Raw genomic sequence first — 24,098 nt, 5'->3', positions numbered from 1 at the left:
GTTATTGTTATTATTAATACTTACTTAAAACTGGCTTTTAGAAAACCCGGAGGTTCATTTTCGTCCTCACATAAGCCCAAAATCGGTCTCTATTCTGAACAAGATTAATCCAGTCCCTACCATCATATCCCACCGCCCTCAAATCCATTTTATCATTATCCTCCCATCTACGTCTCGGCCTCCCCAAAGGTCTTCTTCCCTCCGGCCTCCCAACTAACAGCTCTATATGCATTTCTGGAATCACCCATACATGCTACATGTCCTGCCCATCTCAAACGTCTGGATTTAGTGTTCCTAATTATGTCAGATGAAGAATACAATGCGTGCAGTTCTGTGTTGTGTAACTTTCTCCATTCTGCTGTAACTTCATCCTTCTTAGCCCCAAATATTTTCCTAAGCATCTTATTCTAAACACCCTTAACTTATGTTCCTCTCTCAAAGTGAGAGTCCAAGTTTCACAACCATAAAGAACAACCGGTAATATAACTTTTATAAATTCTAACTTTCAGATTTTTTTGACAGCAGACTGGATGATAAAAGCTTCTCAACCGAATAATAACGGGCATTTCCCATATTTATTCTGTGTTTAATTTCCTCCCGAGTATAATTTATATTTGTTACTGTTGCTTCAAGATATTTGAACTTCTCCACCTCTTCAAAAGATAAATTTCCAATTTTTATATTTCCATTTCGTACAATATTCTCGTCACGAGACATAATAATATACTTTGTCTTTTCGGGATTTACTTCCAAACCTATCTCTTTACTTGCTTCCAGTAAAATTCCTGTGTTTTCTCTAATCGTTTGTGGATTTTCTCCTAACATATTCACGTTATCCGCATAGACAAGCAGCTGATGTAACCCGTTCAATTCCAAACCCTCTCTGTAGCGTATTATATAATATGAACAGTAATTTTAATGATAATGGAAATGATTAGGCCTATTTTAAGTGAATCTTTAAAGATTTTGAGCATGAACTTCTAATCGAATAAAGGGTCGAACATCGTACTCAGAACATTAGAAATACATCACAATTATTATTTGTGTATTTTATGCTAACCCGTAGGAATTGATTTTACTAGTTCGCACTAGAACCTACTCAAAACAGTCCGATATAATGTAACATTTATTCAGATTCCTAACCTCAAATACCGCATACGTAACAACAGGTTCTGCCGACTTTATATTCCGTTACAGATAATAAAATAGAAACGAATATATTGACATAGTCTATTTCAAATTCGATAGTTTCCGTTTGCTTACATTTAGAAAACAACCTACTGTCAATATACTTTATGAATACACAGTTATGTTGTAACAGAAACAATTCGAAAAGAGACGTCTCAATTTGATGTTTACAATGAAGGAAAATATCGCATCTGTCATTTGATTCGACAGGTTATATGTCCATGATATGTTGCTAGAACAGGACCCTTACATTCTCAAATGTCATATTTAAAAGAGATCAGATCGAAATATTTGTTCAAGTCACTGTAATTCAAAAATTGAACACGTATTATTCCGATATTATGTTAATACTTTGGATTTAAAGTCTCTATGATCGTAATAAATGTAAAGTAATAACGCCAAATTTCGTACTGACACTTTTTTGACTGGGCATGGAAAATTCGGGGAATACTTAAATAGATTCCATATTAAAGACGATGCAACTTGCATTTGTGGGGAGGAATCTCAAGATGTCAAACATGTATTATATGACTGTCCAGTCTTTTGCCGTGAAAGATACGACCTTGAGTTGTTACTGAACACTTTAAACTATACATTTACCAAACCGTTAACCAATATACTTACCAACTCTAAATCATATAAGTATTTCATGTCCTTCTTGAATACAATATTCGTGAAACTGTAAAATTTTAAATTATTCCGGGAAAAAAATCGTATTATCTCTAATCAACTATAATGAAACTGTAAGTCTTCAATTTCGCATACTATAATATTGTACTATTGGTTTTAATTTTTATTTTAATTATGCATTTTATTTCTAATTTTGAGCCATTTCTTGTAATACCTGATTATTGCCAATTGTTGTTACTAAATAATGTATTTAATTCGTAAATTTTAAGCCATCTCTTAGTATAGCTATTTATTGCTTCTAAAATAACATGTTTAATAGCTATTATATAAGGTATATATAAATAAATAAATATATATATATATATTTCTTCCTATAACCATTAGATATAAATATAGAGACATGCCTTGAGGCTTTATGAAACGATCCATTCTTTCATTAAGGTGCATTCTTGTACATAATTCATGTGAATTGTAACCTTGACCACAATTTTGTATTATAATTTTATTATTATGTAAATCTAGTCTTTCAGGTGAAGCTCCCTGTAAAGCCGATTTGAATAATTTCAAGGGAAAAATTGTTCCGGGGCCGGGTATCGATCCCGGGACCTCTGGTTGAACATACCAGCGCTCTACCACTGAGCTACCCGGGAACTCCACCCGACACCGTCTCAACTTTTCCCTTTAGATCCACACAACTCGCGTGGGCTGACGAAACGCCAGAGACCCACAACGAGTGCACACAATCTCTGTGTGACTTGGAATTGTGGTTTTCTGTTAACGTACACAGTAACGTATATATTATGCAAATCTAGTCTTTCAATTTTATTATTGTTTATAAAATATATTTTGATGCCAACTATAACCCTAATATACCTCAGGGTGAAATAGGGTTTATTAAATTGGATAATAAAAAAAAGTCTCCAGTCGTCAGGGTAGAGTCTATCCGATCAACTCTAGAGAGGCATAAAGTTATTATTCTATGAAATGTACTGCATATCAATTAGAACTTATGAAACGACATGTAACAATGGATTTATTGAACTTGTATAGCCATTAAAGTAGATGTAGATCTATATAAAGAGTATTAAAAAATGTTCACCGCGTTTCCAACCACCATATGCAGTATGTTATGCTTCATGGTCTGTATTTGTAACATGTATTGACAGTTTGAAATCTTGTATGCTTGTTATGTGATCTGTAACAATGCAGGGCTATATACACAGACATGTCGTCGTAGAGCAGTACGTACGCATGCGCATAAAGGGGGTGGAATCCATTAATCTCTGAATGCGTGGTTGAATATATCCGATGTGACGGTCTATTAATGATAGGTCCAATACTATTTTGTATGCAGTATAATTCTGTGTTTACATATGGGGTGATATCGCTGCAAGATTATAATGGTTGAATCTTCAGTTTACATAATCTATAGATATTTCTTTTTTAAAGTGTAACATCATGATTAATGATTGCGATAAAATTAAATAGAGCAGGACCTTGGTACTATTAACAACTTTTCTTAGAATTCTTTGCAGTTATATTAAGGGGACTTGTATATGAACGTACGAAAAAAAATCCGTATTATATTTGCTAATGTTTAAACTGCAAACACAAAAAAGCTTCAGTTATAGGTTTACGTTAAGATTTCGATTCTAAAGTAATTTACTTCGAAGTAGTGGATATTTCGCCACTTTTTTAACGTTTCTTTTAGTTTTTAATTGTGCAAGGCGCTTCAATATGATTTGCTTTTTAAAATACCTTTATCCAAGGAAAAAAGCTAAAATTTTTAATTGTATGTAGACCACATTTGCTCATAATAATATTAGCTAGAGCTGTTGTCCTCAAATTTCATACTTACTTACTTACTGGCTTTTAAGGAACCCGGAGGTTCATTGCCGCCCTCACATAAGCCCGCCATTGGTCCCTATCCTGAGCAAGATTAATCCAGTCTCTATCATCATATCTCACCTCCCTCAAATCCATTTTAATATTATCTGCCCATCTACGTCTCGGCATCCCTAAAGGTCTTTTTCTCTCCGGCCTCCCAACTAACACTCTATATGCATTTCTAGATTCGCCCATACGTGCTACATGCCCTGCCCATCTCAAACGTCTGGATTTAATGTTCCTAATTATGTCAGGTGAAGAATACAATGCGTGCAGTTCTGTGTTGTGTAACTTTCTCCATTCTCCTGTAACTTCATCCCTCTTAGCCCCAAATATTTTCCTAAGCACCTTATTCTCAAACACCCTTAACTTATGTTCCTCTCTCAAAGTGAGAGTTCAAGTTTCACAACCATATAGAACAACCGGTAATATAACTGTTTTATAAATTCTAACTTTCTGATTTTTTGACAGCAGACTGGATGATAAAAGTTTCTGAACCGAATAATAACAGGCATTTCCCATATTTATTCTGTGTTTAATTTCTTCGCGAGTATCATTTATATTTGTTCCTGTTGCTCAAAGATATTTGAACTTCTCCACCTCTTCAAAAGATAAATTTCCAATTTTTATATTTCCATTTCGTACAATATTCTCGTCACGAGACATAATCATATACTTTGTCTTTTCGGGATTTACTTCCAAACCCATCTCTTTACTTGCTTCCAGTAAAATTCCCGTGTTTTCCCTAATCGTTTGTGGATTTTCTCCTAACATATTCACGTCATCCGCATAGACAAACAGCTGAAGTAACCCGTTCAATTCCAAACCCTCTCTGTTATCTTGGACATTCCTAATGGCATACTCTAGAGCAAACCTCAAATTTCATAAATGATAAATCTAATCATTCGGAACAAAATGACATATTAACTGTCAATTTATATTAGCAGATATCTGTGGAGATCTAACTATACGAGCAGATTGAGGGGACGTTTCGATATGAACTCATTACAAGTTCCCTTATAAGATATAAAAGTAATACATCTAGTACTTGTCAATTTCATGGAAAGTTTTACTATTATATTTTATGAAAAGTTTTACTAATATATTATTGTATAATCGCAGTCTAAAAAGTTAAGTTTATCATTTATTACGATGTTCATCATTATGAGGTTATCAAACTGCAAATAAATTATCATTAGTAAGAATTTCCATATGATATAATGGATATTAAATTGATAAGCTTTCACATATTAACACTGAAAGTGTGATAAATGTCTCTGATGTTAAGAAAAAAGTTGAAAACATAAGTATTTACTTACAATATTCCTGGCATTCCAATACAGGTGAAATAGGAACCTGAAAAGAATACAGAATTAGTTTTGCATGATTTAAAAGGATTAGAGAACTGCAAACGTTCAATTACACTAAGTTATTGAAAATATTATATAATTACTATACATTATGCTAATAGTTAACCATGTCACTTAAATGTGTCAGAAAAAATTACAAAGTAAGATACAAATTTGTATAAATGTAATAGAAAACATACTTTATGACATACAATTATGCAGACGGCATTTTATTAGTGTCTTCGGAAGATAGTTGATAAAGAAGGTATGTATCGTAAGTAAAATTACAACAGAATGTAATCTTATGACCTCGACAAATAAAAGTGATGTTATGATTTTTAAAGATATAACTACATAAGGGCAAAACTATCACAGCAGATTAATACATTTCAATATCTCGGTTAAAATATCTCCTATATTAAAAATGAAGATGTGATTGAAAAGTTAACAAAAATCTCAATATTTTGTGCGGCACAAAAGCGATTCTTTTAAAAAATACAGACCAGAAACTAAATTGAAGTTATATGAACTGATGGAAGGTCGAACACTGTTGTACGTAGACTATGCGAAAGTGGGACACTTACAAAGATCAAACTGAAATAATTAGGTTTCTGGGTTCAGTAGCAGGTTACAGTATATACGTTGAGGGATTAAAAAAAACGAAATACAAAACGTAGGTAGCTTGGTATATTCAAAATGATAGAATAAATAGGAAATTACATGAGGAGATCGAAGGAATATGTAGATAGAATGTAGAAACAAGAGCTTCGAAAGTTATGAAAGAGTTCATACATACCAAGAGGAAGAAATGATGGAAGGATCAAGACGAGAGAAGGTAGAACACATCAGTCTTGCTTTATATATCATGATGATGATGATGATGATGATGATGATGATGATGATGATGATGATATGGTGATGGAGTTGGGTACGTGATGAAGGAAACAGATATGATAAGATAAATAAGGTGGTGGTGATTATGAAGATAAATATAAAAAAGAAGATAAATACGATGAGTCGGCCTGGATGGCGCAGTCAGTAGAGTGCTGGTCTTGTGTGTCAGAGGTTGCGGGTTCGATGGTCGATGACATTTAAGTGTGCTTAAATATCGACAGGCTCATCATGTCAGTAGATTTACTGGCATGTGAAAGAACTCCTGCGGGACAAAATCTCGGCACAACGGCGACTCGAATATAATCTCAGCAGTTACGAACGTCGTTAAATAAAATATATTTTAATAGTTTTTATATGAAGATAAATATAGTGATGAAGATAGATGTGCTGATGAAGGATATGAATATGGTGGAGAAGATAAACATGAATATGATGATCATAGTTATGAAGATAAACGTGGTGCGGATAAACATGGTGATGGAGAAGATAGAAAAGTGATGACGAAAATAAATATCGTGATGGACATAAATATGATTATAAATATAATGGAGAGATAAATATGTAAATATGAAGATATATACATATAGTGATGAAATTAGATATTATGGTGATGAAGGTAGATATGGCAATGAACATAGATATTGTAATCAAAATCATAAATATGATTATTAATATGGTAAACATGTGTGAAAACGATAAATATTGTGATGATGATAAATATGGTTGTTAATAGGACAAATGGTTAAGATAAAAGTGATATGGTTATCAATAAAAATGCTGCTATGAAGATAAAGATGGTTATCAACAAGATAAATATTGTAGTTAAAAAGGTAAAAATGATTATAGAAAAGATAAAATACATGGCTAATGAAGGTGAAGAATGTGGTGATACAAATAAATGTGGTTATGAACAACATGAATATGGTGGTATAGGTAAGTTGATGAAGGTAAAGATGACGATAAAGATAATGTTGATGAAGAAGGTACATAATTATGGTTATGAAAAAGTAAATGTATCGATGGTGATGAAGATCGTAATGAAGAAGGGAAGGTTTGTGATAAAGTTGAAGACGAAAAAGAAAACGATGAGAAAGGTAAATATGGTAATGAAGATAAACATGGTTATCAATAAGATAAATATAGCTGTAAATATAAAGACTGTAGTTAAAAAGATAAACATGATTATGGAAAAGGTAAAATAACTTACGTGGATAAAGGTGAAGATGGTGATATAGATAAATGTGGTTATGAGAAAGATAAGTTGATGAAGGTAAAAATGACGATAAAGATAATGTTGATGAAGATGATAGTGGTGATGAAGGTACATAATTATGGTTATGAAAAAAGTAAATGCATGGATGATGATGAAGATGGTAATGAAGAAGGGAAGGTTTGTGATGAAGGTGAAGATGAAAAAGAAAACTATGAGAAAGGTAAATATGGCGATGAAGATCAATAAGGTAAATGTAGCTATAAAGATGAAGATTGTAGTTAAAAGATAAACATGATTATGGAAAAGGTAAAATAACTTATGTGAAGATGGTGATACAGATAAATGTGGTTATGAGAAAGATAAGTTGATGAAGGTAAAAATGACGATAAAGATAATGTTGATGAAGATGATAGTGGTGATGAAGGTACATAATTATGGTTATGAAAAAAGTAAATATATGGATGATGGTGAAGATGGTAATGAAGAAGGGAAGGTTTCTGATGAAGTTTAACATGAAAAAGAAAACGATGAGAAAGATAAATTTGTTGATGAAGGGAAATATGGTTACAAAAAGATAAATATGTGGATGACAAAGGTAGTCTAAAGATGGTGAGAAAGGTGAAGATATTGATTAACATACGAATGATGAAGCTAACGATTATGAATATAAACAAGATAAAGATGGTGATAAAGGTAAAGACAAGGAGGATAAAAACTATGTAGAAGATAATATTAATGAAGATGAAGATAACGTGAGAGAGAAAGATATTTCTCACCATCATCCATAAGAAAAAGCATTGCAATCTGTAAAACAAATACCGAATTACTGCTTAGTAGTGTCGAAGGCGTAATTCACGACGAACAGTACTTCGGGACTTAGAATCGAGCATAGCATTAGCATAATATGGTACTTGATCTCAGGAGACAATAGAAGGGACCAGGGAACAATAGAAAAGTATAATACACACGAAACATGAGTACTTAAACATAAATAACATATGAATCCTCCTCAGAAAGAAACCAAGATGTTGGAGGGAGGAACCCAGTCATGCAAATTAGAAATATTTCGTTAAGTTGGGCGGGAAATTGGGACGTTTTGCTACAGGGCAACAAAAATGTTTCGTAACAGATGCTTCATAACATCTTCATTTGTTCGTGAGTGTATAGTGTGCCCCATAACGAACATAATATTCTCGAGGAGGATGTCTGAAGCAACGAGGAAAATGTCTACTCACAACAGCTCAAGCAGATAGAAATTTAATCCGTTAGAAGATTGACCCAGATAATAAATGTGGTGAAAAGGGAGACACCCATAAGAAAACGGTCACAATGATAAATATCTTTTCTACCGGAAGAAAGGATTATTCTGTAACGTAATATGTTCAGGAAATTAATTAAAGTGACACAATAACTTTGATTATACATCAAATTTATAATCTCAATTAATATTTCTGGATAATATATCTAACTAAAGTACATTCCAATTATAATAAATAATTAGTATTTCAGAGACAATTTACTATCAATTTATGTCGCTAATCCTTTTCTATATTTCGTTCCATAAAGTCTTACAGGAGATGTAAACATTATCGGCAGAGGAGAGAAATATAGGCTATACACCATGGCCCGCTTAAAGGGATCGAGAAATAAGTGCTAATTTAAAGTGTAAATAATGATTTTATAACATAACTTTTTGTAGAATTTGATGTAAAACTCTCAGAGTTTCGGACAATGGCCAGCGCAACTCGCTGTATGCGCCTCGAGCTACCTTGAAGAAATACAAAAGGTACTCAACCTTCTGCCAAGTGTTCCATAACATTTGTGGAGTGATTAGCGAATATGCACTAATAATACATTGTCTCAGTTTTTCCAAAGCGTCAACTGTACCACGTTGGTACACAACATTCGTCATAAAGCCCCAGAAAGAGGTCGATGGGCGTCAAGTCGGGTGACCTAGGTGGCCAGCCAAGTGTTCTCCTTGTTGCTGAAAAACCGATCATGTGGAAGTTGATCAACAACAAAAGTTCTGCACATGTCCAGATACACATTCCCTTTTATTGTCGCCTCGATGAAGGAGAATGGTCCAATGACGGAATGTTCTACTGAATGGCGCCAGGCTTGTTGCCACGATAAATGTTAGTGCGCATGCGCATGAACATCCAATTGTTTTTAAACCATTCGTACATAAACTTGGACAGTTTCTCCATCATGTCAGATGTAAATCAAAACAATATCTTCATCTGATTTTAAGTGGTGAGTATTTATTTTTCGATTCCTCTATGCGGGACACAGTATATAATTGCTATTCAACCAATGGCAGAGGTCACATTTCACGTTGATCTTGAAGTTGGGCAGTGTGAAGCGTTCTACCCCCATGGAATGAGACCTCTGTCATTGGTTGAATAGCAGTTATACTTCTCTCATCCTCTGACGGCAATGTTTACTTTTACTGTCAGACATTATTGAACGAAGTATAGTTCCGCGCCGTAGCTGTGTGGTCTAAGGCGTCATGCCTTCACCAGTGATACGCAAAGGAAAAATACTTCGGCCAGTGTATGGGCCCGGTGTCCACCCAACATAGTAATGAATTTGGGAAGCTTCAGTCAGTAGCAAAATACAATTTCGCAAGCCAGCTACAACGGCTGGGGGATCGTCGTGCTAATCACACGTTACCACTATACTGGTTGGATGATCGTTCACCTCTCCAGAAATGTGAATATGAGGTCAGCAGTCGGCTGGTTGGTCTTGGTTATTCATGAGCTATTGCGCCAAGGATTTTTTTTATTATCATTATTACTTTATTTATTTCAGTTAATAAGAAATGTTTGATACTTCTATGATCTGAGCTGGTACAGCACGTCTAGAATTCTTAAAATCTAAATTAGAATAGTGATCCCTGCGCCTTTTATCTTTGCTGTATTCATGTTTTACTATTACACCGACTTGGGTGCCATCTACATGTTAACATTGATTATTTCCTTTTATACAGACATCCGCCCATGTCCGAATAATGCATACAATCTTCTGTTCTCAGTTAAGTACGATATCTCATTTACTTAGCTATAGGGCACAAAAAAGGAGTAATTTACAGCAATAACTAAAGATTACATTGCTGCAAAAGTCGAGAGTGTTTGAATAAGAAAATCAGGTTTAGAAATCGGGTTCCTGTGGCATGGTATTGCATGTTTCTTATAGGGTGTGCTCAGTAACATCCTTTCTTCTATTAATACATAAGTCTTCTTTGTAATCTAACTAGCTTCATTATTATACTAAATAATCATTTTAGTAATGTCAGGAGATACAATTTTCAACCTGTATTTGATCTCAGAATAAATACCCTTAAATTATTTCTGTACGCTAGTATTATCAAATGTGTTCGTAAATAATCTTTAATAGATTACGTTTTTTGTAAACCCCCTATAGCTGTAAGATATAACACGCGGGTGTATTATAAGTAACCTATAAAAACCATTGAGACATCGTCGAATCACGACAAAGAACAGCTCTACACTTCATTCAAGCCAGCTCTCTTCACTGCTCTATCTGCAGCAAGGTTTATTATAATATTAAAGAAAACTGATTAATATCTAGACATCTTTATTACGATGAAAGTAGATCTGTAATGAATACATGCTAGACCATCGCTATTATACATGCACCTAATTCAACTTCTTAAGGTGGAGACTTCTTGTAACATAACGATGAGAATGAATTTATAAACAAGTTGACATCTTGAGCATACAATATGTATAAACGTATTCCATTTCACTTCGAGATTGAGTTAATTTCACTACCCAGGATGCTAGATATCGTGTTACCAAGCTAGTCGTGACTCGGTCTTAGTATTTACTGACACTTTGAATTTCTCTAATAAAGAAGTAAGATTCAGCTATAATTCAAGAATAAGGAACTAGTTTCAAGTACACATGCACACCGATTTTACATTACATGAGTACGTCGTAAAAAGACATGCATTCTTTCAGAGGACGAGCGATTTCCAGATTTCTTTGATCTCCTTGAAAAAAGAACTTGTGTAATTACATCAGATCGTAAAAACTTAAGATTATAACTATGTAAGTAGCGATTATAAACTGCAAATTGGATTTCTTTTTTCATTTTTTCATTACACGAGGGAAAAAGAGACAGTGTTTTGAGGTTGTAGAAATATAGGCCTATTTCGAGACTTTTAGGGAAATATTATACATTTGTGCGAGATCGTGCGTATTTGCTTGGTTTCCGCACAAAACCAATCCGCGGAAAGTCTAAAATTCCACATTCAGTATTCCCAACCTAACACACATAACAATTTCCCTCTTCTTACAGCTTAACTGACATATTGATTTTACTGCTTTAGGCTTTTAACATAGTATTTTTAGAGACGTTCAATATAGTAATAAATTGGAAACTTACCACTGCAACTTCACCTAAATTGCACTGTTAATTACTGTTTTTAAATATTTGCAAAAATTAAGTAAACTCTACAACTCCACTAAAGTTACTGTATTCGTGATGCAAGTAACATTAAGGAAGCCGTGAAAAAATCAACAAGATTCCAGACTCATCACAGACTGGGGAAAAAAAAAAGACAGACGTATATCACGGCCTGCTGGAGTATAGTAAACACAGAAAACATTTTAAAGCAACAATGTTGAAGATAGATATTTTTGTTTTGCAAATTTGCCGTCATTGAACAGAAACCAAGATGGAGATTTCATTGCAACTAATTAGAAATTCCTCTTACAGGTATGTAATAAACGATCTTCGCACAAAATAATGTACGATACACGAGCGGTATGTTTTCTTTCAATTCTCGGAAATTAAAAAAGCTCAACTACGTTTCGCTTTTTCAAACTTTTCCTCGAACATGAAAACTTCAACATACCGCTCTTGTAACGCATATTACTATTTCAGCGTTACATATGCCACAAAGTCGTTTTTGACATCCTGTCTTTCAGTCTATTTGTGTACATATTCTCCCATAACTAATCCACCCCTGAAATAAAGTAGGCCTACACTTCATATATTTACCTAGAACCGTCGTAGCTCAGTCGGCTAAGGCGCTCGGGCGCGGGTTCCATTTCCGCTTGGACTGATTACCTGGTTGAGTTTTTTCCGAGGTTTTCCTCAACTGTAAGACAAATGTCGGGTAATCTATAGCGAATCCTCGGTCTCATTTCGCCAAATATCATCTTGCTATCACCAATTTCATCGATGGTAAATAACCTCGTAGTTGATATATCGTCGTTAAATAACCAAGTAAAATAAAACATATATTTATCTATTAGAGCAGTGGTTCCCAAACTGGGGGTCCTGTAAGGAGTTGAGGGGGATCACGAGATGATTTACCTTCGTAATTATTTGAGCTTATTTCGGAAAATATTACAAAAATCTGTTGTTTAAAATAGCTCCACAAAAATCAACTCAGTATTTGACTATCATATGTAGTTAAATTTTTCTTGAGTTATTTAATACACTGGGATTAATGCAATTTATTTCTGTCAAGTAATGTTGAGAATATGTCCACTGCATGGCGCGTCCTCAGGTTGAGGATAGAGGAGACGGCCTCCAGATATGGAGGGTAGCTGCGAATATATTGAATAAGCAGTCGTGAACACCCGATAAGGGGTGGTCCTTCAGCTTGGGGGTTGGGGGAAGGGCTAACAATCCATCACCTTAAAAAAAACCAGCTTGTTATGAAACCTTACAATAAGCCTCGGAATGGGACTGATTCTCTGGCACGACCACGTTCTTTATGGTTGTGAAACTTGGACTCTCACTTCGAGAGAGGTACAGAGGTTAAGGGTGTTTGAGAATAAGGTTCTTAGGAAAATATTTGGGGCTAAAAGGGATGAAGTTACAGGAGAATGGAGTAAGTTACACAACGCAGAACTGCACGCATTGTATTCTCCACCTGACATAATTAGGAACATTAAATCCAGACGTTTGAGATGGGCAGGGCATGTAGCACGTATGTGCGAATCCACAAATGCATATAGAGTGTTAGTTGAGAGGCCAGAGGGAAAAAGACCTTTAGGGAGGCCGAGACGTAGATGGGAGGGTAATATTAAAATGAATTTGAGGGAGGTGGAATATGATGATAGAGAGTGGATTGATCTTGCACAGGATAGGGACCGATAGCGGGCTTATGCGAGGGCGGCAGTGAACCTTTGGGTTCCTTATAAGCCATTTGTAAGTAAGCAATGTTGATTAGCAATCAAATTTCTTTATAAATCCGTTGATTATATCCCTGACTGTTATGTTAACATTCTGTCCTTGAAAACTACTATTCAAAGTGTTTATGTGTTCGAAAATTTCAGCAAGAAAGGTCATCTCAGAAACAAATGAGAATATGGAAATATGTTTGCATATTCCGATATCTCCTCTTACATGTACCGGTACATTAGAAATTCTGCTCGTAACTGTAAAACTCTTTTCAACACGTTACCCAAGTCCTCTTACTTCCGCGTGATAAAAATATTTTCATATAACGAACTCATGTATTCACAAATTATCCTAAAAATACGAATTTTCAACGCTCTGTCTTTGATGAAATTTACCAGTTTATATCGAACTATTACCGCAGCGCCATGGTGGTAATACAGTATCTACCAAAAAATAATTGGGCGCTGTTTTTGCCCCTATAGAACCTCGTGGTACCACCTCTTGTTGCTATAAGAGCAGCCACCCTGTCAGGCATGCTCTCCACTAGTTTGTGTAGGATATCCACTGGAATGCGTCGCCATTCCTCTTGCAACATGGCACTCAGTTGGACAATGGAAGTTGGCCTCATGTTTCGGCGGTCACTATGCAGTGATATGCAGACAATAATGTTCACCGGTTGGACTGGCCTGCACAGAGTCCTGATCTCAATCCCACTGAGCACCTTTGGGACGAAATGGACCTGCGATTGAGGTCTCGGGAGATGCGGCCAACTGAGTGCCATGTTGCAAGAGGAATGGCGACACATTCCAGTGATATCCTACACAAACTAGTGGAGAGCATGCCTGACAGGGTGGCTGCTGTTATAGCAACAAGAGGTGGTACCACGAGGTTCTAAAGGGGCAAAAACAATGCCCAATTACTTTTTTGGTAGATGGTGTAGTTTCAAGTAGTCTACTAGAAATGATGTTTACTTACAATATCATGTTACTGTTGCACTGTATGCTTTATTTTGGTCGTTATTCGAGAGGTATCCTATGGTTTTCAGTAAAATTGTCGTAATTTTGAATTTTAAAAGAATTTGTATTTTTTTAATTGGGTTAAGTACCGGTACGAGAGTGGCAGGAGGGTCACGAAAAAATCTCGCCCAAAGTGCGTTGCAGCTTCAAAAAGTTTGAGAACCACTGTATTAGAGCAATCGAATCTACTCTATGGCACTGAAAGTTGAATGTTGAAGAGAATAGATAAATAAACTACAGGCAGACATACGAGGTATTTCAGACCGCTTTTGGGATTTACTAGGATCAACGAAATTCATAGGCTACATTTCAGGAAAACGTAAAGTGGATAATATTAGAGAAAATATACAACTTTCCCAGTAAGGCGAGGGCAACTAGAAAAAAAGGAATCCGAATCGCTTACCAAAATTATCGTGGAAGTATCAACCAATAGGAAAGAGGTTAGTAGACTTACCACGACAAATATGGAAAGACCAGGTCACAAAAGACGTTCGTGAAGATGAATTAAAGTAAACTGTTACTTCCCCTGTAATATCTTAAACATAGGTAAAGGATTGTTTCCCATTACACTAACTACATTTCCATGGATTTTACTCATCTCTTCCATTGCTGTCCATGTCATACCTTACTCTTCGCTTATATTGTAAATTTTCTTTTAGCTAGCTTTCTTTGTTCACTCTGTTTATATTTTTATAGCAATTATTTCGAGGTCCTATCTGATTCCTGAATTTGTAATTTTCCTGTTTTGTACAACCTTTAACAACAACGACACTCACAGATGGCTTTATGGTTTGAATCTAATGGTTTCTTGCTTAATCAAGAAAAAACTCTATCAACTTAACTTTCAGCCTAAATTATCTAATAAATAAGGACAACAGACTCAACTACACAAAATTTCTAGGACTGTTTATAGATTCCAGTTTAAAATGGGTTAAGCACATCGAATACATATTCACAAAGCTATCAAGAGTTTTATATTTGTTAAAGAAATTGACTACTTGCGTTACTCAAAATTATTTAAAATGTGCCTACTTTTCTTTCTTTCAGTCGATAATTCGATATGCCCTAATTTTCTGGGGAAATGGAACCAAAATGTGAAGCGTCTTGAGTTTACAAAAGAAAGCCATTAGAATTTTATGTAAATCAAGCTATCTGGAACATTGTCGGCCACTTTTCAGACAATCACGGATTTTAACGATCATAAATTTGTATATACACGTATATGATCTAGTACTTTACACTCGACAAAATATCGACAATTACTCATTAGTGGCCAATATACATGATCATGAAATTAGAAATAGTGAACAAATTAATATTCCATATTGTAGATTACAAAAGAGCAACACAAACTTTTTAATTATGGGGATGAAATTATATAATAAGCTCCCCAGTCAATATTACAAATTACCAATCAATAGCTTCAAAACTAGATTTTGCAATTGGTTATTAAATAATCCTTTTTATTCTGTTGCTGAGTTTTTCAACACAAATTTGTATGAAATTGTATTTTAATAAATACGTTTAATTGCAATTTAGTTAGTTTTCTTCAATTTAAAATTTTCAAATTGTTTCATGTTTTCATTGTAATACTTAAATTTTACTGTTTCTTTTATTAGCGTTTTTAAATATGTATTTATATGTTTTTTCGCTGTATTCTGACGAAGCCTAAAACTGTATGTCTAATGGCCAAATAAAATGAATTGAATTGAAGAAATTTCACCTTTGCAATAGTACGTTATACATCTAGGCTCACAAAATAGAGTTACATTAAAAATGTTAATGTTTTAATAACTTTTGATTTACTAAACGCAAAAAAGTTTAAAAGTAAAATACACAATTACTATCATAAACTGGAATTCTCTTTCAAACCGGTATTTTATCTTACCAAACCCATTCAACCAAGATAACAATATCTTTTGGGATACGAGTGCTATGTGTGCAATACTTTGAAGTTACTGCCTTCAACTATTTCTAGAAGTCGATTTGTAATAAATGATACCAAAAGCTTTGTTCATTTTCAAGTACATTATTTTATAGTTCTGGTTCCGTCGCATGAAACGCTGAAAATTAAGCCATTAAATTTATTTCAAATGCTGTTTGCGCTAACGTTAAAAAATGCTTTTACTGCATACGAATTTAACCTATCACATACAGCTGTCTGCCTTTCCCTGAATGTTAACGTAACTTGATTAATAGGCCTATAACTATGAAAAAGATAAGCCAAGTATAACCTTGGGGTCATACAATGTTTATAGTTCCTAGAAAAGTTATGAAGTCCTTCTGGAGGAATGTGACACAGTTATCTTATATGTGGAATGTTATAACTTCTGAAGTCATTTGGGATAGTATACCCAAAGAAGTTAGATCGTCTTACTTGAATATTGTATTCTAATATGCTCTTTTAGTAGTCAAAGATTTTCTGTGACAGTGGATCAAAGTTTCCGAAAGCGTGATTGCGTAACGTGACGGATAATATAAAGACAAATATTGCGAATTATACAGAATAGACTATGCCAGTCATTACATTGATACAGGAACCGAGTTGAATCTGTCAATAGAAAGAGAGAGATTATGTACACTCATGGAAATATAAATGGAGCACCTAATTTTTCTTCGAAATCGAAGTTCAACTATACAGTTATGGTTACACAACCCTGAGTTTGTAAAGTTAAACTTTACAAAGAATTGTGGATCCCTATCACCACGGCATGGCGCGTCCTCAGGTTGCGGATAGAGGAGACGGCCTCCAGATATGGAGGGTAGCTGCGAATATATTGAATAAGCAGTCGCGGACAGCCGATAAGGGCTGGTCCTCCAGCTTGGAGGTTGAGCGAAGGGCTAACAACCCATCACCGTAAAAAAGAGCTTGTTGCAACGTAAGCCTCGGAATGGGACTGATTTTTTAGAGCAATCACAGCGCAAAGCTGAGCAGGGCATGTAGCACGTATGGATGAATCTAGAAATGCACATACTGTAGTGTTATTTGGAAGACCTGAAGGAAAAAAGATCGTTAGGGAGGCCAAGGCGTAAATGAGAGGATAATATTAAAATGGATTTGAGGGAGGCGGGCTTATGTGAGGGCGGAAATCAATCTCGGGGTTCCTTAAAAGCCATTTAAAATTATAATGGTGGTGGTGGTGGTGATGATGATGATGATGATGATGATAATAATTATTATTATTACTCTGGCCCCAATTTGAGAGAGGAACAAGGGTTAAGTGTTCGAGAATAAGGTGCTTAGGAAAATATTTGGTGCTAAGAGGGATGAAGTTACAGGAGAATGGAGAAAGTTACACAACGCAGAACTGCACGCATTGTATTCTCCACCTGACATAATTAGGAACATTAAATCCAGACGATTGAGATGGGCAGGGCGTGTAGCATGTATGGGTGAATCCAGATATGCATATCTAGGGTGTTAGTCGGGTGCTCTATGAAATCAGAACTGGAGAGTCTTACCTATTCTATACCTGCCAGATATTGATATTAAATCTTTGATGGGCGATCATAAGAGTACAAGTCAATTTTTGGCGAAATTGAGATATGTACAGTTTTGTCATCATCAGCTCGATATCTATGTCTGGTAAAAAGAGAACAAGTCAAAACCTGCTGTAGAACGCCGCATTCTCTGATGCACATAACAGTATCTTCAAAATCATGTACGATGTTAAACAGTTTTTTTGCTCTCTTGTAAAATAAGGTTTTTTGACTTGTACTCTTATGATCGCCCATCAAAGAAATATTTTCATGATTTTACATATTTTGGTACATATTCAGCTTATTTTTCTTACATAAATATGTACATATTTCACGCCTTGATATTACATAAAAATCCGGTCCCTATTCATATGTGATGATAAATTATTTTATCCAATTTCTACATTTACTTATATCCAACCAAAGCAGACACATCTCTGAAATAAACTGAACTCTGACTTGCCTTCGTTTATAAATTCGCGTCTTGCATTTCTTTTTTATCACGAAGGAGAGAAAATGTTTGCTTTATCAAATTTTATCCATTACTGGGAATGCCGCAGTAGGGCATATTGAATTTATTCCTTGCATGCCTCCCCTGCAACACTGGAAGGCCCACATTTCCTCTACTTAGCTGGCGCGCGCGTGTTGGAATTGTATAGGGGTTGCTACCTACCACCTTCCTCCGCGCTTTTAGAAATCACTCGAGCATTGATAACGGGGGGTAAAAAGGCACAAAGTCACAGTTTTCCACCATGTTATATGTGACGGAATAGTTTGCTTAACAAATAATAGAGCAGTGATCGTGAGCTTCAACCTCTGAACATGTTTATAAAACACATAATGGTATAATCAAGCCTATGAAACATGTCAATCATGTACTATATCAGATGTCATGTACTGTAATAGCATTCTGATGCAGGCGTGCTAAAGGTTTGGAGTTTGAAAAGAAATGGCTGGTAATTTGGTATTTTGTAACTTCTTGTAAAAAGCCAGTGATAGGGCTACGAATAAAACAATATTTTTGCTGTATTTAGAAGAATATAGACTCATTAACCCTTTCCGTCACGAATTATTTATTTATTTTTTGTTTAGAAAAGTCTAATCGTTTGTTCTTGAATCCTTTTAAGATTTTTTTGAAATGCGCATAGTCTCATTTTTACAGCATGATGCCTGGATTTCCAGATATGAACTGTCCACTTGAGAAGACAAGGTGGCTAAAAGAACCTCACTCATTTATTATTGAAGAAACTACAACAGAAAAATGTTATAAACAGCAACCATTTTGAATCTTATGGAATAGGGCCTATGTATTATATAGCTTTTGCGTGTTAAATATTATAATACCTGCTTAACTAGTTTCAGCCTGTTGTGGGCCATCTTCAGAACTGGTTGATGCTGGTCTTGGCGCCTTTTGTCTGCGTTTCCTGTGGGATTGTGTCTGTGTAGTGTAATGTGGAGTCAAAGAATGTGTGTGTTCTGAAATTGAGTTGTGCGTTGAGAATTTCATTTGGATGTGTTTTTGTGTGTCTATATATTTCGTATTGTTCTAGTATGTTTAGTTTCTGGCTTTTTGGTTGAATATGTAGAATTTCCATGTCTGTGTTTATGTCTCTGTAGGTGTGGTTAGCATTTGTGATGTGTTCTGCATATGTGGAAGTGTTTTGTAGTTCTGTTATGGCTGTGATATGTTCTTTGTGTTTGAAATGATGTGCCTGTCTGTCCTATGTAGAAGTTGTTGCAGATGTTGCATTTGAGTTTGTATACGCCTGTGTGGTTGTATTTGTTTGTGTTGTTTGTGTGTTGAGATGTTTTTGTTGAGTGTTATTTGTTCTGTATGCGATGCTGTAATTTAATTTCTTGAATGAGGTTGCAATCTTGTGTGTGTTTTTGTTTTCATATGTTAATGTGATGTGTTTTTTTGTGTTGTATTCTTATGTTTTTGTAATTATGTTTTGTCTTTCTTACTATCGTGTCTATTATGTTAGGGTTGTATCCGTTTTCTTGAGCTATGTATGTGATTGTGTTTAGCTCTTCTTTGTAGTCTTGTTGGCTCATTTGGTATTTTGAGTAGTCTGTGTATCATTGTTCGGAATGCAGCTTGTTTGTGTTGTGTTGGGTGATTGCATGTGTTGTGCATGTGAGTTGTTGTGGGTTTTCTGTAAATTTTGAATGTGTGTTTGCTGCCGACTTTTGTTATTGTAATGTCTAGAAAATTTATGGAGTTGATGCTTTCAATTTCTAATGTGTAGTGTAGCTTTGGGTGAATTTTGTTTATGTGTTGATTTGAATCATTTCACTGAAATTATAAATTTTGTCTGAAATGAAACAGCAGATTTTTTTATTTCGTGTGAAATGACTGAAAACAGTTGTTTTTTTCTTGTTATACACAAATTTATTTGACAAACTCATTTTTCTTTTTGTCCCAGCGCTAACATGATGAGGTCCTTTTAGTCACCTTGTCCTTTCAAGTGAACACTTAATATCTGGAAATCTACGCATCATGCTGTAAAAATGAGACTGTGGGCAATTCACAAAAACTTAAAAGGAGTCAGGAACAAACAATTAGATTTTTCTAAACAAAAAACAATTCGTGACTGAAAGGGTTTTATGCTCATCAAAATGGCCATGCACTGTTTCGGTTATGTTTGAAAAATAGTGTGAGTTTGAAATCATTCGTTGGTGACATCTTGCGGATAGTCACAGAACTACGCCTCTGGAGACGACAGCGTGAATGTGGCTCGCTCTCTACAACTCATTGTCCATGAAGCGGCATTGAAGTTGTCCTTTTTAGAGGACGCAGTGAATGAAAGGGTTAAAATGCCTTACATTTAGGTTTTGTATGTATGAATATTTCTCAACTCTAGAAGTAACTGAAAAGATATAGTTATTATTGTTTCTAGCGTACACAACTCATCATTGGACGGAGTTACGCAATAATAGACCAACCGACAATTAAAAAAAATAGATATTTGCACAAATCTATTGATGGCAGGCTAATTTAACTCGGAAAAAATCAAGAATGCGATATCTGAATTTTGTTGCTATTTATAAGTAAAAAATCGTTTATTGCATCAAATTCATTTATTTATTTTGCTTTGAAATATTAACTGAACTGCTAGTTTCTTATTTAAAATCGGTTAGTCTTTTTTGGTATTATTTGTGCTATTTTTTGTAATAGTATGAATGTTATAATACTTCTTGCATAAAATGTTTTATAAAAAAAAAACAGGTTTATTTCAATGGTCAACATCTCGAAACAGGTTTCTGGCGCTTGGTCTCTTATTACGTAACTCCGTCCAATTGAAGAGGTGGTTTCCAATGTGCCCTAAGTAATTTTTTTTAAGATTTTAACTTGTTTTATTCACGTTTAAATTTACCTTTTTCAAGCTCGTGTATAACTGTGTAAGTTTATTTAACACAATCTCTCAAGTCTTAACTTAGATCTGTTAAAAAAACATACAGACACTAGGAGCGTCAAATTTGTTTCATCAGTTTTTATTATTTTTCTCATAACTTGTCATTTTGACTTAGGCCAGTTTGGAATCCACTCAATTATGTAGGCCTATATACAATCCACGCAATTACCGGAAATTTTTCCCGTAGTCAGTATTATGAATTTTGGAATCGATATTGCAGAATAACAAGAACTTAGTATTGAAATGTGGAAGAAGCGACCTACAGAGGTTCATTGGAGAAATATCTCAAAATGGCGACCATAATACAAAAAAAATGGCCAGGACTGAAAACTGTCACATAGACCGTTTTATTCAAATTGAAATAAACCTGCTTAATTACTGAAAAAGATGACGTAAGCAGTTTCTCACGTTTTTTTATTTATATTTCTTTGTATCATCTGTGTGTCACAAAATATTATTTATTGAGCGATTGTCTTCTCGCGATTGCACGAACAACAACTGTGAAACGAAAGTCGTTTTTACATTGTTTAAGCCACTGTGAAGGAAATTTATTATTGTGTTGTGGTAATGTAAAGTAACCTTCACACGAGAAAAAATGTTTAAAAGGTGTAGAGAAAGAGAATTTTATATTCTATAATACAGCGTGTTACGTAGTAAATAATTCATGTTACCTGTTTTACTTGTATTCATTACAGTCCATAGAAAATTAACTCTTTTTTTTTCGAATTTTCTGGCTTTGTGCTAACGACAACTTTTTATAAAAACATAAACCGACAAGTATCCAAAAATGCAGTTTAAATTAAATGGGGTCTATTACAAACTTAAAAGCACGCCATTCAGATTCTTGAGTAGGCTCTTGAAATGATTTTTCAAAGGTTCAACCTTATAATTTATAATTCTGTTCAATTTAGTTTTCCGCTGTAAGCCGTACTTCTTGCCAAAGTACGACGAATAGAGATTCGAGAATTTCAAAATTAATTCCCATAACTTATAAAAACTACACACAAAATAAAAATCATTTGTATTCGTAAAACAATAAAGTTTATATAATTCAGTACCGGTAAATATATTAATTTTGCCCAATATGTCTCAGCAAATAAATAATCTTCCATGTATGCTATGAACAGAATTTTCCACTAAATTTCGTGTAATATCTACAATAATTAGTGGAATTAAATCTTTAAAATTGTCCCTATAATAATTTTACAATAACAATTTTACAATTATTCAGTTTGATGTTCCGATAAATTCAATATTGATGTTGGTGATGGTGGTGATAATAATAATAATAATAATAATAATAATAATAATAATAATAATAATAATAATAAATTAGATAGATCTTCTGAAAGATCTGGTCAGGGATTGGGAAAAATATTTATGGTAGACTTGTTGATTAACAACTGGTTTCACTGGTGTACAAGTTAAATATACATAATTCATTAGGGTCACAATCCTACATTCTACATAATATCTACATGAACTTGGAAAGTCAAGATCATTTTCGAGCACTTCGTAAAATGTATTAAGAAACTAGCTTTTGAAATTAATCTATTTGAACAAAGTTATTGCCATGGCAATGGAAAAATGAAGAGTAAATCCAACTGGTTTACAAATACAGATGTTTGTTCTGAATACTCTATTATCTTAAAAAACAAATGGAAGATTTTATGTAACTTACGCATCATTTCTAGTCCATATTACTTTATATTCATAAAAATGTCTCTTTATCTTCAGTCCATATTACTCTGTATTCATAAAATTGTATCTTTGTCTTCAGTCCATATTACTCTATATTCATAAAAATGTCTCTTTATCTTCAGTCCATATTACTCTATATTTATAAAAAGTCTCTTTATCTTGTCCATATTACTCTATATTGATAAAAAATGTCTCTGTCTTCAGTTCATATTACTCTTATATTCATAAAAATGTATCTTTATCTTCAGTCCATATTACTCTAACTTATATTTATAAAAAGTCTCTTTATCTTGTCCATATTACTCTATATTGATAAAAAAGTCTCTGTCTTCAGTTCATATTACTCTATATTTATAAAAAGTCTCTTTATCTTGTCCATGTTACTCTATATTGATAAAAGATGTCTCTGTCTTCAGTTCATATTACTCTATATTCATAGAAATGTATCTTTATCTTCAGTCCATATTACTCTACATTCATAAAAAATATCTCTTTATCTTCAGTCCACATTACTCTATATTCATAAAAATGTCTTTATCTTCAGTCCATATTACTCTATATTCATAAAAAAGGTCTCTTTATCTTCAGTCCATATTACTCTGTATTCATAAAAATGTCTCTTTATCTTCAGTCCATATTACTCTATATTCATAAAAATGTCTCTTTATCTTCAGTCCATATTACTCTATATTCATAAAAAAGTCTCTTCATCTTCAGTCCATATTACTCTATATTTATAAAAATGATTCTTTATCTTCAGTCTATATTACTCTATATTCACGAAAAAATATTTCTTTATCTTCTCTCAAAATTAGCAACACAAATATCACAATCGAGAAAACAAGTTAGTGCTTCTTAACAAGGAAACCTGGGGTTCTACTCTCTATAGATTTCGTAAAATATCTAGCAGACAAATTTTGAGTAACAGATTTTCTTCGTATATTTTGGATTTCCATTCCACTCTCTTTCTAATAGCTATTTGTCCAGCTTTACCCAACATCGTCTCTGGAAACAATTTCTTCGCTTTGTCAGATGACATTAAATAAGAAACTACAGGAGTCTAACTGTTAATAAGTGATCAGAAACAGACGAAGCGAGGCTTCGATTTATTTTTTTCGCAATGTATAATTTCTCTGGTATTAGAAAACCCGCTTGAACTTAC

At 34.1% G+C, this 24,098-nt stretch overlaps 1 long non-coding RNA gene across 2 annotated transcripts in view; it reads right to left on the bottom strand.

Moving 5' to 3' along the window:
* Positions 1 to 24,098, bottom strand: part of LOC138713257 (uncharacterized) — an 89,057-nt gene that overhangs the window by 28,044 nt on the left and 36,915 nt on the right. For both annotated transcript variants that reach the window (XR_011335810.1, XR_011335811.1), the window contains exon 3: positions 5,025 to 5,061. This is a non-coding gene — a long non-coding RNA (uncharacterized lncRNA). The remainder of the gene's footprint in view (positions 1 to 5,024; positions 5,062 to 24,098) is intronic.

This window comes from Periplaneta americana, chromosome 14 (genome assembly GCF_040183065.1).
Source record: "Periplaneta americana isolate PAMFEO1 chromosome 14, P.americana_PAMFEO1_priV1, whole genome shotgun sequence".
Classification (NCBI taxonomy): Eukaryota; Metazoa; Arthropoda; class Insecta; order Blattodea; family Blattidae; genus Periplaneta; species Periplaneta americana.
The sequence above is the reverse complement of the archived record's forward strand: the minus strand, read 5'-3'. Positions and strand labels throughout refer to the sequence as shown.